Source organism: Papio anubis, chromosome 15 (assembly GCF_008728515.1).
Source record: "Papio anubis isolate 15944 chromosome 15, Panubis1.0, whole genome shotgun sequence".
In the NCBI taxonomy this organism is placed as follows: Eukaryota; Metazoa; Chordata; class Mammalia; order Primates; family Cercopithecidae; genus Papio; species Papio anubis.
In genome coordinates this window covers 74,623,380-74,639,750 of record NC_044990.1, presented here as the reverse complement: position 1 = coordinate 74,639,750, position 16,371 = coordinate 74,623,380, and the positions used below count along the sequence as shown (strand labels likewise).

The window sequence follows — 16,371 nt, the reverse complement described above, 5'->3', positions numbered from 1 at the left end:
AGACATGCCAATTCACCCAGTGGGCACAGCTTTGAGCTGTGGAGGGAAACCAGAGTGCTTGGAGAAAACCCATGCAGCCAGGGGTTGGGGAACATGCAAACGTGCAAACTCTCAGAAGACAGTGGCCCCAGCCAGGAAGCAATTTATTTTTTCTCAACAATGTTATAATGAAACAATATTGAACAAAACAACTTAATGCAGGACCTACTGTGGAAGGATGGTTAGTGACTCTTCAATTTCATTATGACTTCTTATCGTGACAACTAAAACCTGGGAACCTCTGTAAGAGACAGTTAAGTTTGTCAAAGGGCAAGTTAGCTGTGATTTGAGTGATTTGGGGCAACCTGAAAAATACAGGATAAAATAGGAAAGATACACAGCCTTAATGTATTAATGAAAGTGGATTTATTATGAATGATACTCACTACAATGATTAATTAAGCTAATCCTTTATTATGTGCTCTGCTGATCACCATCAAGAATGAAAATACATGTTTGCTCTGTTTTCAATTAAAATGTGTGGAATTACAGAAATTTGAGAAAATGAAAGTTTGACTTTTACAAGGTCCTTCAACCATACTTAATCACTTTGCTGACTTTTCTTCATCTTTCTGCATCTCAGTTCCTTATCTGGAAAGTACAATAAACTTTCCTGTGTTGGTGATGATAGATGGTATAACAATCTTCTTTTGCAGCTGAATTCTCCAAGTCAATACCACCTTCTGCCCGATCCATGATTCAGCTCTATTTGACAGTTCAACACTAGCTAATACAATTGTTTCCTTATTAAATGTACTAACCCCTGTGTTCTCTGAATTTCTTTAAATAACTTTAAAGAAACCATAAAGTACTCAATAAATAATTTTTCCAAGAAATGTATTCTCAAAGTGATTATACCTGTGTATGAATTCATTTATAAAACTGCTTTTCTTTCAAGCTGACATGAGAGTCCTAGGAAACAGGGTCAGGCAGGAATGAGAAGAAGAGACATCATCTTTATATCATGATTGATAACTGTATCTTGAATAAATCCAAATACATATTAGGAAGCATCTATCACCAGTTTCTGTTTATTTGAACATCAGGGTTTTCTAATATATTTAAATATTCTTTTTTAAAAGAATTTTATTTATAAGCAATTTCAAGATTGCATCTATTCTATAAACTACATGAGATGAGGTGTTTTTATACATGACTATTTGATAGTGAACACGACCTGAAAAAGAACTTGGATCTGTAGCATTTCCACTTTCAACCCTCTCAGGATTAAGGTTTATCTCTTAATTCTGACGGAAATCTCCTATGCATTGAATAAAAGTGGTGAGTGTTATTCTATGTGCTGGGAAGCTAGCTTCATAGAATTATGTTAGTAATGACGTATTACATTTATGCATCAAAAGTTTGCAAGTGGACTTTTCTAATAACTTTTTTACAGTATACTTACTAATCTTAATATAATCAAAGAATTGGCCTCTGATATTAACTATGTTCTACTAAACTATAAAACACACTCAGGTGAAAATTACAAATATGTTCTATACTAGATTTTTGACATAAATGATTAATTCTCATAACTCTGCCAAACAGGTATTTTATCCTCCTTGAACTGATGAAGAAATAGCTCTTGCCAAAGCCATATGGTTAGGCAACAGCAGAGGTAGATTTTGCACCCCGCTGTGTCTGATGCCAAAGCTTTTCACTATATCATGCTGCCTTTATTTTCAATTAAGTTTAGGATTTCCCCCAAGTTAATGAGAAACACACATACCATAAATTAAAATCAACAGTACATTGAAAGCCTGATTTTAACTAACAGCTTTTGGGCAAAACATTTTTCTAATGTTAATACGAAAAACACTGACTCATCTAACTTGCTTCTTCCATTGCCCCCCCTCTATCATCCAACCCCATTAGGATGCTGCTAAGCTCTGATATGAACAGAAGGTAGACAGTAGCCAGAGAAAGGAAAGAAACAGAGGGCCTGAATTATCTACAAACTGTGTAACCAGCTCCCAAACCATCAGGAGTGAACTTAATTAAATGGTTTGTTTAAAGTGTGTCTAAAAAGGGAAAATAATTCATTTTTAATTAGGACAATCTTTTTTTTTGGTAAATGGTAAAGTACTTAAATCATAGTATTATTTTTAGACATCTCCTCACTTTAAATAATTTAGAAATTCAATTATAATCATTTGCAATAAACCACTTAAAAATACTTAAGGTTCTTCTTGAAACTACCTTGTCTGCTTAAAATATATATTATATATTTATATAAACATATATTTATATGTTTGCTTAAGAAAATTATATTTATATATTAGTATATTATGTTTATGTATTTTTTAACAGACAAGGTAGTTTCAAGAATATATATCAGATAATCAGCCTAAATACAAAATGGTTAAGAGACATTTCTGTGTCACTATTTTTACTCAAAGTTTTTGTTTTGATCTGTCAAAAAGTTTTGGGGAGCTCTGTGGATTTTCAGAGCTCATTATCTTATTTCATAGTGATATTAGCTTCATTTTACTATGATAGTGAGGCATTTGATGGCTGCTATCAATAGGATCTGTGTTCATCCACAGAGACACTTCAAATGAAGTGAAAAACATTTGCAGATTACAGTATGTTATGATAGTGAATGATTTTAAAAGATGTCAAGTTCTGCTTAATGAGTTTTATATGAAATAGCATTTACATTAGGGGAAAGTTTGGGGGAGGTAAAAGATGTAAGTCATCAGAATTTCATTTATTTTTAAATACAATTAAGCTCTCGGAAAGCATCAGCACTTTAACTCTGAAATATCTCTTTTAAAGACATTACTGAAATATCATTATTACCATTTTTTAATTTTCTAATACATCCCTGAAAATGAGTTCACTTTAATAAGTGGAACGATTTATGAAGCAAAATAGGCTATAAGTACACAAGAAGGATAAAATATTTAATTGCACTAATTATACTTTCATGATACACCATTGTTTCTGACATATATGTTTACCACATTTCTAAACTTCTATAATAATACTGTGGTAAGAGATGTTCACGTGTATCATAACTACCCATAGCCACAGTTCACACATCTTTTTGCCACAGGAAAATTAGAGGACAATATATTCCCTTCCAATCATACAAAGTAAAATGCATGTACTTGTGAACGTTATATTAATACTGTATTGAATGGCCGGGCGCGGTGGCTCAAGCCTGTAATCCCAGCACTTTGGGAGGCCGAGGCAGGTGGATCACGAGGTCAGGAGATCGAGATCATCCTGGCTAACATGGTGAAACCCCGTCTCTACTAAAAATACAAAAAACTAGCCGGGCGTGGTGGCGGGCGCCTGTAGTCCCAGCTACTCGGAGGCTGAGGCGGGAGAATGGCGTGAACCCGGGAGGTGGAGCTTGCAGTGAGCCGAGATCGGGCCACTGCACTCCAGCCTGGGCCACACAGCGAGACTCTGTCTAAAAAAAAAAAAAAAAAAAAAAAAAAATACGGTATTAAATATAATAGCATCCATTTACACTTTGGTTGAGAGTTGAGACATCTGCCTTAGGAGTCACTGACTCAGTACCAGATTCTTTTCAGTCTTTTTTTTTTTTTTTTTTTTGAAAGCAGTCAGAATGATCTTACTGAAATTTTTTAGTACAATGTTAGAGAATCTTAAAATTTTATATTTTAAACCAATACAAGCACTGCAAATGATATATTCCTGAATCTAGTTGATGTAGTATCTAAAAAGAAAAGCGACCATATGAATATCTATAAGTTGACTAATGTAATTTAAGTTGGAGGCTAAACAACTTTGGTATATTCATATTTCTCTGGCTCCTGTTTTTGGCCAGATAAATGCCAAGTCCACCCCCATTCAGTAGAATTGGACAGGTCTCACTTAAGTTTCCACGCCAGGAGCAGCAAGAAATGTACAACTTCTGGGATTAAGTTGCTCCAAGACAGTCTTCATCACCTTTGTGAACTGGAAAAACCAAATAGTCAAGGTCTGAATTTCCAATGCGTGTGGCTAAGTCCAGTCTCATTGGTTCATAAAAGTATTCTGAAGGACTTTAAAATACAAAGGTGGGGCTAAATAATGATAGAAACCATCAGTTCTTAATTCAGAGAATGACAATGCAGTTTCCTATATCCTTTTTAAAAATCTGAGATCATTATTTTAAAACTAGCTCTATACATTCTTAGGCTTTAAATTTCATGTTAGCTGAAATGATTACCTTTAAGTCAATTGGCTTTAGGCCTTGGTGATTGCTCAATATAATTTTGGAATTTTAGGAAGCAGCATTTCAGGTAAGTGACAGTTACGTTTTAGAAGAGGTAATTTTAAAAATGATCCAGAACTACACTGCTCTGATATGTCTGATGTATACCCCCCAAAATGTGTCAGTGTCCATATTAAGCTAAATAAAATTTGGTCCAAATTAAGCACAATAACCAAGATGGTTTATCTGAAACTGAGTTACCAAAAAAAAAAAAGAAAAATTCAAAATCCATGGTTTGAGAATTATAAATTTTCCAAGGTTCACTCCAAAGTAAAAGGCTAATTAATTCTATACAGGGTTTTACCCAAATGTCCATAGGCATTATCATATATATTTACACAGAAGGCTTTAATCTGAAGTCACCTTTGGCAACCTCGAAATATATAAACTATGACTTCCACAATGAAATTATATACTTGAAAGTTGTCGCCTCAAAGTACTGAAAGAACAAAGGAAGAGATCACATGTACCCGTTAAAAGTCAAAATGACAAAAATGTTTCTCATTTAAGACAGTTCACTTAAGGATCAAATAACCACCACCATTTCCCCAAAAACTGGAAAGAAATGATCTTGAGCTTTAGAACGGGAAACAATAAACCTTAGCACATACAAATATCGGATGCTTTTGCCAGTGATTAACCTATCATTGCTGAGTACCTACAGCTAAACATCCAGAGAACAAAAACAAGTCAGAAGTCAGAGTAGGCTTGCTGGACACTTCCCATTCTGGATTTATAGCGGGGCGTGGCTGAACAGGTAGGATACGGATTCCCCATTGTGTGCCCTTCGGATTGCTTCGGCCAAGATCATGGAAATGTCAGTGACCTGAATCTTTGTGCAGTGTTTCATTTTGTCCTCTTGCGGAATTGTGTTTGTGACGACCACAGCCTCAAAGGCAGCATTATTTATTCTGGAAATAGCTGGTCCAGACAAGATCCCATGGATAAGGACAGCATACACTTTGGTGGCTCCAGCTGACAGCAGCTTGTCCGCGGCATGACAGACGGTGCCGCATGTGTCAGCCATGTCATCCACGAGGATGGCCACGCGGTCCTTCACGTCGCCCACCAGGACCATCCGGTCCACTTCATTCGCCTTCTTCCTCTCTTTGCGGATCAAAGCAAATTCCACATTTAACCCGTCTGCGATTGACGTGACCCTTTGGCTCCCCCTGCATCACGTGAAACAATGATATACAGTTCTTCCACTCAGCAATGTTTTCCCGAATCCACTGCAGGACTGCGGGCTCCGCATACAAATTATCCACAGGAATATCAAAGAATCCCCGTATCCGAGAGGCATGCAGGTCCATGGTGACGATGTGATCCGCCCCAGCCACCGACAGCATATTGGCCACAAGTTTTGCCGAAACTGGGGCACGACTCTTGTCCTTTTTATCTTGTCAGGCATATGGGAAACACGGGATCACGGCAGTCACCCTGGATGATGATGCGATCTTGCAGGCATTGATCATGATGAGGAGCTCCATCAGGTTGTCGTTCATTTCCCCACAGCGCTCTGCATGATGTAGACATCGTCCCCTCTCACACTTTCACCAATCTCCACGCTGGTCTCCTGGTTGCTGAACTTCTTGGTGACCACCTTGCCCAGTTCCAGGCCCAGGCAGTCGGCCACGCGCTGGGACTGGTCCTGATGCGAGCTGCCGCTGAACAGCACAATGTTGGGCATGGTGGGGCGCGGGACTCCGAAGGGCACACGGCGGCGGAGGAAGTGGCAGAGGCAACAGCGACGCGGAAGGCTGCTGCTGCTTTTTCCAGTCTTATTTCAACTTCACTAATATTGGATCTTGGATGCAAGGTAATTAATTGTTAGTTCTTTGGGAAAAGTGTTTTCCAGGAGAATGACCTATCCAAAAAATACAAAAGGACAATGCTACTAAAAATAAGTGAGAAAAAAATGTATAATTACCTTCAAATATTTTTAGAGAATGCTTTGTTAATTACTCCAACTCTAATTTTAATGGAAATTGATGACTGTATTGATTGATGCTGTCACTTTCATTTCCTTTCAGTATACTAATGGATGAAAATAAGTATTGAAAATATTCATTTCTTCAGGCTCAAAATATAGTTGACCCTTGATTAGCTCTTGAATTTCTCCATGACGCCTATCTTGAAACCATTCACCTCCTCTGGCCACTTTTTTGTTTTGTTTTGTTTTGTTTTTGCCATGACCACAATCATTTTCATGATTCCTTGATTGGCTCTGTCATAAATCTGGTAAAGTCATGCATATCTGGACACAGTTTTCTTCAGCAGGAATTTAGTGATTTCAGGCTTGATGGCATTTACAACTTTATTCTGTAACGATGGCATTTTCAAAGATGTCACCTTTCTAGACTTTCATGATGATCTCTTTCTCAGAGTTCTCTTCCATAGTGTTGACAATTCTTTCCATACAGTACTGAGCGTAATGAGCCTTAAAGGCCCTTATGACCCCCGATCTAAAGGCTGAATTAGAGACACTGAGTATGGGAGCAAGTCAACCACTATGGAACCTTCAGTGTTGAACTCATGCATTTTGGGTAGCCAGGGGCACTGCCCAATATCAAAAGAAATTTGAAAGACAGTCACTAGGCCAGGCATGGTAGCTCACATCTTAATCCCAACACTTTGAGAGGCTGAGGCAGGTGGATCACTTGAGGCCAGGAGTTCAAGACCACCTACTACAAAAACTAACAAAAATTAGCTGGGCATGATGGTACACACCTGTAGTCTCAGCTACTTGGGAGGCTGAGGTGGGAGGATCACTTGAGCCCAGGAGTTTGAGGATGCAGTGAGCCATGATCATGCCACTGCACTCCAGCCTGGGCAACAGCGTAACAGAGCAAGACCCTGTTTCTTAAAAGAAAAAATAAAAGTCCTTTACTGGCAAGATACTTTCTGACTTTAGGAATAAAGCATCTTTGGAACCAATCCTAAAATAAAGTTCTTATTGTCCAGGCATTCTTGTTGTACAACTAAAAGACTGCCATCTGGTGTTAACTTTTCCTTTCAAGACTTCGAGCTTAGCAGCTTCATAAATTCAGTCCTCATCATAAACCCAACTGCATTTGCACAGAACAGTAGAGTCAGCCTGTCTTTTCCTGTCTTAAATCCCTTGTCTTCCTAATACATATCTTTTGTGACATTCTTTTGTCCAGAATAGGACACTTTTGTCTTCATTAAAAACCTGTTCTGGCAGATACCCTTTCTCCTTGTTGATTTTCTTGCTGGCATCTGGGAACCTGTCAGGAAAAGCTGCTTCTCCTGTTATGTTGACATTTTTTAAGACAAATCTCTTTCTAAAATTATTAAACCATCCTTTGCTGATAGTAAATTCTCCAGCTTTGATCCTTCACTTTCCTTTTTCTTTAAGTTGTTTTGTAGTGATCTCAATTTTTCTTCAATCATAGTAGAGTCTGTAGGTATGCCTTTCTTATAGTGATCTCAATTTTTCTTCAATCATAGTAGAGTCTGTAGGTATGCCTTTCTTATAGTAATCCTGCACCACATAAAAGCTGCATTTTTGGTATGAGATAAAAAGGATTTTGTAAAAAGTACAAGGTTTTCTCACCTTCTGGTGTAACTACAGCAATGGCTTCACAGATTTCCCCCTCTTTTTTTTTTTTTTTTTACAATGGTCCTTAAGCAAAATTCATTTATCTTGAAATGGCAGGAAACCATATCTGCAGACCTCCGTCAATGGTACATATCAAGCAATTAAACTTTTTCTTGTAATGTCATGACATCTCTCTGCTTCTTGGGACGACTTCCAGCATCACTAGTGCCATTACATTTGGGTCCCATGGTGTTAGTCAAGATTTACAGTGTTGCATTACATATTATGAAAAATATACCAGAACCAAGAGAGATCACTTTTTACTGCAATAAGCAACTTACCAGAGAGATGAACAGCTCTCTAGTAAACTGAATTAGTGTCACATGGCGTTTTAAGCATATACAACACTTGAGCTCATTGCAATAGTCATAGAAGGTGGTTACAAAATTATTACAGTAATATATACTACAGTTAATTTCATGCAGTTATGATTTAATACTGCATCTTTATGTTTTACATTTGTGGCACCACGTATGGTATGTGTTTGTTTGCATATGTTTTGATATATTTTAACTTTTTATAATAGATCTGTGTATATTTTATGGTAGTGTATAATAAAATAGACTGGTATCTATGCATATTTTATATATTCATCACCTATCTAACTTTTTCTTAATTTTTTGAAATTTCTAGGCTATATGGTTCATCTGCGAGGTTTTTCAAATTGTCCCATATCTCAAAAAAACTTTCTGATATATTTATTGAAAACAATCTGCATATAATTAGAACCAAGCAGTTCAAACCCATGTTGTTTAAGGGTCGACTGTGGATACTTGGTTTTAGGCCCAAGTACTGCACCCAAATAATGCACTAAACTTTATGTGTCTTGAGAACAGAGATACCACTCTTTGCTTTTTAAAAAAATTTTTCCTAGAGGCCTGCTAACACGAGATAGGCAATTATTATTTAGTTGAAGTAAGTAAAATTAAATATATAAACTTTGTAATCATTGTTTATGTTTCATATACTGTAGTCCTATGCAAAACTCATGAAGAAAAATTACTCTTCACCTCTTCATGATGTATACTTCACCATGAATTATAATTTTATAAGAAGTATAATTTCCTTATATATAACAAATTACTTTATACATGGATTTTTTTTTTTTTTCCTGAATCTTACAGTATTTCAGGAAAAGGGTTTCATTCCCAACTGACAACAGGGAAGATCAGCTCATCCTTAATTCATTAAATGCCATTTTTTACCCGCTTACATTCATCAAATTATAGGATTCATTATAACAGGGATGTAGAGTTACGGCTTTAGCTCTTTTTGTTCTAATCCTTTTTTCATGTATTCTTTCCTTTGATTTGCGACCTTCATTACCAAGAGAGCTCACATAATGCGTTCAGTTCAGTTCCAGGAGGCTAAGCAGTCAGCTACTGCAGGAATTATTTCACATACCCTAGTTATTAATATGATTACTCAGAACACTTACATTAATATCCAAAGTATTCTAGCACTTTCAGAAAAAAAACAGTGCTTCTTTATCACAACTTTTCCTTTCACTTGGAGAATACATTCTTAACTATTTACAATTCAAATCTTCAAGTGAAAATTCCTCAGCCAAGTGGAAATGTATTATAAAATGTTTGCTGAATACTTAGATCAACTAATTCAAGGCTTGCTTTACTATTTTTCTGATTATAAAATAATGTATTCTGATTTTACTAAATTTAGAAAATATAAAATAGTATAAATTAAATAAATCACCTATAATCATGCATACCCAGAAATCACCATATTTTAATATGTTTCCCTCATTTTTTTCTATATATGTTAATGGCATTTTGTGTGTGCCAATTTAAATTCAGTCTGTATTAATAATTTTATATCATTTTTTCCACATAACATTGTATCTCACATAAGTACTTCCCATGTAATTATTTTTCAAACGCATTATTTTAATTTTAACACAACATAGATAGGCCATAATTTATTTTAATATCCACTTAACCACGCTCTACAAATGCAAATAAATACATATTGGCAGAAATCTGATACTGTGGTTGATGGGATTGGGTGAAAGTTAGGACAGGAGAGAAAAATTTTAAAGGGACACCAGGTAACTTTTAGAAATGATGGATGTCTTCATCATCTTGGTTGTGGTGATGGTTTTATGGTACAAACATGTGAAAATGTATCAAATTTTATGAACTGTAAATATTCTTTGTTATTATATATCAACCATACCTCAACAAAGCTGATAAAAGAAGTTTTTTCAATTCTCTTATTGCAAGTAGGTTAGTTTCAATCTTTAGCTGGTATAAAGTGGTAACAAATATAATTCACTACTTTATTTTAAAAAGAATATAACTTTGAACATGTAAAGCTATTCATAAATTTGAGGCAATGACATTTCAATTCCTGTGCAATTCATAACAGATTTCGTAAATTACTTTTAAATTTACTGAAACTCATTTTACTAAAACCCTCACTAAACTTTCATAGATGTCCAGAGCATTCCACTTTACCCTACTGGTCTAAAAGTATTGGGGGCAAAATCAAGTAAACTATTAATTGCTGTCATTAAAGCTCGCACATTCATTGAAGACTTTCCAGGAGCCAGACACTTACTTATCAGCATTTTACACGGCACATCAATTACCTTCTTACTTGTTTCTTTCAATAAAAATAAGCACAATGATGTAAAAACATGACAATATTAAGTAATGAGATCAGTAGGAAGCTTGCCTAAAGAATTCAAAGTTCTTTAAAAATGTTCAGGATTGTCCTTGCAACTTCCTTACCTGCTCCCCTGGGCAGCCTGAAGCAGGGATGGGCCTTGTAGGGTCAAATGCTGACATGGTGGCCCACAGCCGCAGAAAGGCCAGGCCTGTAATCCCAGTACTTTGGGAGGCCAACGTGGGTGGATCACAGGTCAGGAATTCAAGATCAGTGTGGCCAACATGGTGAAACTCCGTCTCTACTAAAAACACAAAAATTAGCTGGGCGTGGTGGCACATGCCTGTAATCCCAACTACTCGGGAGGCTGAGGCAGAAGAATTGCTTGAACCCAGGAGGCAGAGGTCGCAGTGAGCTAAGATCACATCACTGCACTCCAGCCTGGGTGACAGAGTGAGACTCTGTCTCAAAAAAAAAAAAAAAAAGGTTCGGGATTGTTCCTCTAGGTAGCAAGAAACAAAATCTCCAGAGGGTAGAATGGAAAAATGATGTATTCATACCATGAAATGCAATAAAAATAAACTAACTATTGATACCTGCGAAAACGTAGAGGATGAGCCTCTAAAACATTATGCTGGATGAAGAAAGTCAGACACAAATTAGTACATGTGGTATGATTCCATTCGTATGAAGCCTAAGGACAGGCAAAACTAATCAATGGTTACAGAAGTCAGAAAGCGGCTTTTCAATGGGGGTGGGGGGTGGAGGAAGAAATTAATTAAAAGGGGGCATGAAAAGAACATCCAGGAAGTAGCTTCAAGGTATATACAACTGCCGAAATATGCTATACATTTGAGACTATGCATTTCATCATATATTAGTTATATTTCATTAAAGAAAACTAGGATAAAATAAGTCTCTAGGAAGCTAAGGGTTTAGCTCTAAAATGATTCCAATTCAATGCTCAGACCTTTTGTCTAGCATGATCCTTTCACTCCACAAAGTCTACAGGATATGAGGAAAACCATCAACACCTAGATGGCATATAACCAAGGATGATGCTGAGGAGAAAGGATTTCCTCTATCAAAATAAATAAAAGTAGATGAACAAACTCATTGCAAATGCAAATACCCTATTTTGAAATAGGCTAATCAAATCATTTGTATATGTTGTTTCACCGCAGCAACCATTTAACTACATATATATATATATATATATATATATATATCTCATAACATCATGTTGTATACCTTAAATATACATGATATAGTTTGGATTTTTGTCCCCAACAAATCTCAAACTGTAATCCCCACTGTTGGAGGTGGGGCCTGGTGGGAGGGGACTGGATCATGGGGGTGTTCTCATAAATGGTTTAGCACCATCCCCTTATCCTTGGTACTGTATAGTGATAGAGTTCTCACAAGATATGGTTGTTTAAAACGTGCAGCACCTCCCCCTTCTCTCTCTTGGTCCTGCTCCTACCATGTAAGACGCCTGCTCCTGCTCTGCCTTCCACCACGAGTAAAAGCTCCCTGAGGCCTCCCCAGAAGCAGACGCTGCCACGCTTTCGAACAGCCTGTGAAAGCCAATGAGCCAATTAAACCTCTTTTCTTTACAAATTACCCAGTCTCAAGTATTGTTTTATAGAAGTGCAAGAATAAAGTAATACAATGCACAATAAAATTTTTGTTTTAAAAAAATCCAATTTAAGGCCAGAGGTAAAATGAACACAAGCTCAAAGAATCACAGAACCTTCTAACCTCCTATAGGGTAAACACACCTGTGTACTGTAGATGCACCTGACAGTGATAACGTAACCTTAAGCATACCCTCAGAATGACCCTATATGGCAGACGCACCTGAATGTGTGTTGGGAGCTCCAAGTGTGGCCAACCAGGAGATTCATTCCTTATCTATGAGAAACATCTGAGCCCACCGGTGGACTGCAGGCTGCACGGGGGAGAGAGGCCCTTTCCTTTGGGTTAAGTGAAGGTTGCCAGGTGTAGGTTGTTGGTGGCGGTGGCGGTGCTAAGTGAAAATGCTATATAAACTGCATGCTTTTTATAAGTGGTGGCGGTTCTTCTGTCCTGCTACCACTGAAGCATCCCTGTAAGTCACCAATAAAACCCTATGCCTAATTCACTGGCTGTGGGTCTCTGGCTCTTGAACCTGGCACCATCCCTACTGAAGTTAATAGGCACAATGCCTCCCTAACAATGGCCGTATTAGCCTATCTTGGTCCACTCTGAAGCAGGAGGCTGTGCGATTTAACAGTTTTCACATTTGAATTGTTTTTCTCCATAAACACAGCCAAACCTGGATTCCTGTAAATTCCACCCATTACATCTAGTTCTGCCCTAGTTAGCAAACTCCTCTTCCATGACAGCCCTAGGGATACCGCCAATAGCAAGCACATTTTCTTTAAATTCCTCTTATAATAAGACTAAATATTCCCTCAACTGTTCCTCATATGGCATGATTTTTAAGTTACCTCACCATTCTATTTTTAAAGTATATGTCCCAGACCAGACTTACAATTCCCTGTGTGGTCTTACCAAAATGGAAAGCAGTAGAGTTCTACTTTTATTTGTCCAAGCTCGTATTTTCTTTGAAAAAGAAAGGAAAGTCCATGGTGCGAACTGCAACCCACGTGCCCCTTATAATGTGGGAATGAAGGAAGAAGATCAACACAGCCAGGAGTCTCCCATAAACCTGCTAAGAAGGGTGGCAGGTCAAACACAACATGCAAAGCAGGCTGAGGTAGAACAGATTTCAGGAGTATGGCTGTGGTCTCACTATACAGCCTCCTTCCAGAATGGTCTTTTAGAATTTTCTTCAGCAATGCCAGGTCTCAGGGGCAGCCTTCCCCTCCAACCTGTTCTTTCAGTAATGTGGCACAGTGTTGAGAAACCTGCAGGTCCCAATGATTGTGTCAGACAGAATGGGTGTGAGACTGTCCAGAGTCTAATACACAATTGACCAATATGGGATGCAAGAAAAGAAAAACTCTAATTCTAAGATCAAATATGCCCCTTCCATAAAGAAAACCATTATCATTCTTGGATCAAAAATGTGTCATAACGCAATTCTAGGGTTATCCATGATTATTTCATTTTACCTGGGGAATTCACACTAGCGATACGGAGAGAGATTCTGCAAATCCAAAAGAGCAAACTGTGAGAGACGGTCAGGACAAAAACATCCAAGACTACAGAGGCAAGAATGTCCTTGCAATTATCATCACCACAAAATGCTTGTGTGTCTGTAATTTTAAGAAATAATAAATGGAATATATCAGGAAGACAAGAAATAGACAAATAAACATGAAAGGGTTTTGAATATTACAATGCAAATAACTAGTAAAAGTAAAGCCTATACAATAGATACCAAAAGCTTAGAAATAAAAAGAAAAAATTATGACACTGTTAAAATATAAATGGGTGAAAAATAAAAATCAGAAAAACAGCAAAATAAAAAATATTAAATACAGAAAATGAAAAGAAGATAAAGGTAAAACCATGACACCAAAAAAGAGGGGGTAAAAAAATAATGCAAGTGAAAAATTACTATATAAAGTATTAAAAGTGTCAGAAAAAGACATTAAAATGCATAAAGGCATAAGCTGACACATTTAAGAGTATAACTATAATAAGACAAATATTTAAAAGTTTCAACTTTTTAAAAATTCATAAGATAAAGAAATAAAAGAATAACAAAAGTAAATGGCAATAAAAACAGCAAGGGGCTGGCATAAAAACAGACACATAGACCAATGGAACAGAACAGAGAGCCCAGAAATAAATCCATGTGCTTACAGTCAACTGGATTTCAACAAAGATGCCAAAAATAAACAATGGGGAAAGGACAGTCTCTTCATTAAATGATGCTGGGAAAACAGGATATCTGTATGCAGAAGAATGAAATTGGACCTTTGCCTCACATTATATAAAAATCAACTCAAAATGGATTAAATGTTTTAATCCATTTAATCAACTCAAAATGGATTAAAGACTTAAATGTGAGACATGAAACTGTAAAACTGCTAAAAGAAAACATAAAAGCTCCAAGAGTTGCTCTGAACAATGATTTTTTTTGTCTATGATCACAAAAGCACAGGCAACAAAAGTAAAAATAGACAAATGAGATTACTCCAAACTAAAAAGCTTCTGCACAGGGCCAGAGTGGCTCCTACCTGTAATCCCAGCACTTTGGGAGTCTGAGGTGGGCGAATCACCTGAGGTCAGGAGTTCAAGTTCAGCCTGGCCAAAACTGTGAAACCCCAGCTCTACTAAAAATACAAAAATCAGCCAGTCACAGTGGTGCACACCTGTAGTCCCAGCTACTCAGGAGGCTATGGCAGGAGAATCGTCTGAATCCAAAAGGCAGAGGTTCCAGTGAGCCGAGATTGCACCACTGCACTCCTGCCTGGACAACAGAGTGAGACTCCGTCTCAAAAAAAAGATAATAGGCTGGGCACAGCGGCTCACACCTGTAATTCCAGCACTTTGGGAGGCTGAGGCAGGCAGATCACAAGGTCAGGAGTTCGAGACCAGCCTGGCCAATATAGTGAAACCTCATCTCTGCAAAAAAACACAAAAATTAGCTGGGCACAGTGGCACACGCCTGTAATCCCAGCTACTAGGAGGCTGAGGCAGAAGAATCACTTGAAACGGGAAGGCAGAGGTTGCAGTGAGCCGAGATCAGGCCACTGCATTTCAACCTGGGCGAAAGAGAGAAACTCCATCTCAAAAAATAATAATAATTAATTAATTAATCAAAAAGCTTCTACACAGCAAAGGAAATAATAAAGTGAAGAGACAATCCACAGAATGGGAGAAAATATTTTGCGAACCATGGATATAACGAGTTAATATCCAAAATATAAAAGGCACTCAAAAGATGCAACAGCAAGAAAACAAATAACCCAATTTAAAAAAAAAAAAACAAAAAGAATGGGCAAATAAACACGTCTGAAGAGATATTTCTCAAAAAACACACAAGTAGCCAACATGTATATAAAATAATGGTCCACACTACTAATCATCAGGGAAGTGCAAATTAAAGCCACACTGAGATATTACCTCACACCTGTTATAATGGCTATTAACAAAAAGACAAAAGATAACAAGGGTTAGTGAGAATGTGGAGAAAAAGAGACACCTGTACACTATTGATGGGGAGTATAAATTAAAAACAGCCATTAGCTGGGGAGTGCAGTGGCTCATACCTGTAATCCCAGCACTTTGGGAGGCTGAGGTGGGAGGATCACTTGAGGCCAGGAATTCGAGACCAGCCTGGGCAACATAATGGGACCTCATCTCTACAGAAAAACTTAAAAATTAGACAGGTGTAGTGGCATACGCCTGTGGTCCCGGCCACTCAAGAGGCTGAGTTGAAAGACTGCTTGGGCCTGTAAGGTCGAGACTGTAGTGAGCTGTGATTGTGTGCCACTGCACTCCAGCCTGGGTGACAGAGCAAGACCTGTCTTTAAAAAAAATGAAAAATAAAACATTCAGCCACTTTAGAAAATGTACGGAGCTTCCTCAAAAATTAAAAATAGAACTACCATATGATCTCACAATCCCATTACTGGGTCTATATCCAAAAGAAAGGAAATCAATATATTGAAAAGATACCTGTACTCTCGTGTTCATTGCAGAATTATTCATAATAGCTAAGATACAGAATTAACCTACATGTCTATAAACAGATGAAGAGATGAATGGAAAAAGAAAATGTGGTGTGTGTGTGTATGTGTGTATATATATAGATACATATATATACACACTAGAATACTATTCAGTCTGAAAAATGGAGAGAAATCTTGTCATTTGCAAAAACATGGATGAACTT

The 16,371-nt window shown here is 37.3% G+C and overlaps 1 protein-coding gene and 1 pseudogene across 2 annotated transcripts in view; both read right to left on the bottom strand.

Moving 5' to 3' along the window:
- HS6ST3 (heparan sulfate 6-O-sulfotransferase 3) overlaps positions 1–16,371 on the bottom strand; it is a 746,570-nt gene that overhangs the window by 689,890 nt on the left and 40,309 nt on the right. The gene's annotated exons all lie outside the window — the stretch shown is intronic.
- LOC103879417 lies at positions 3,587–6,932 on the bottom strand (annotated as a pseudogene). Its single transcript, XR_640020.4, has one exon. The product of XR_640020.4 is annotated as a ribose-phosphate pyrophosphokinase 2 pseudogene (transcript).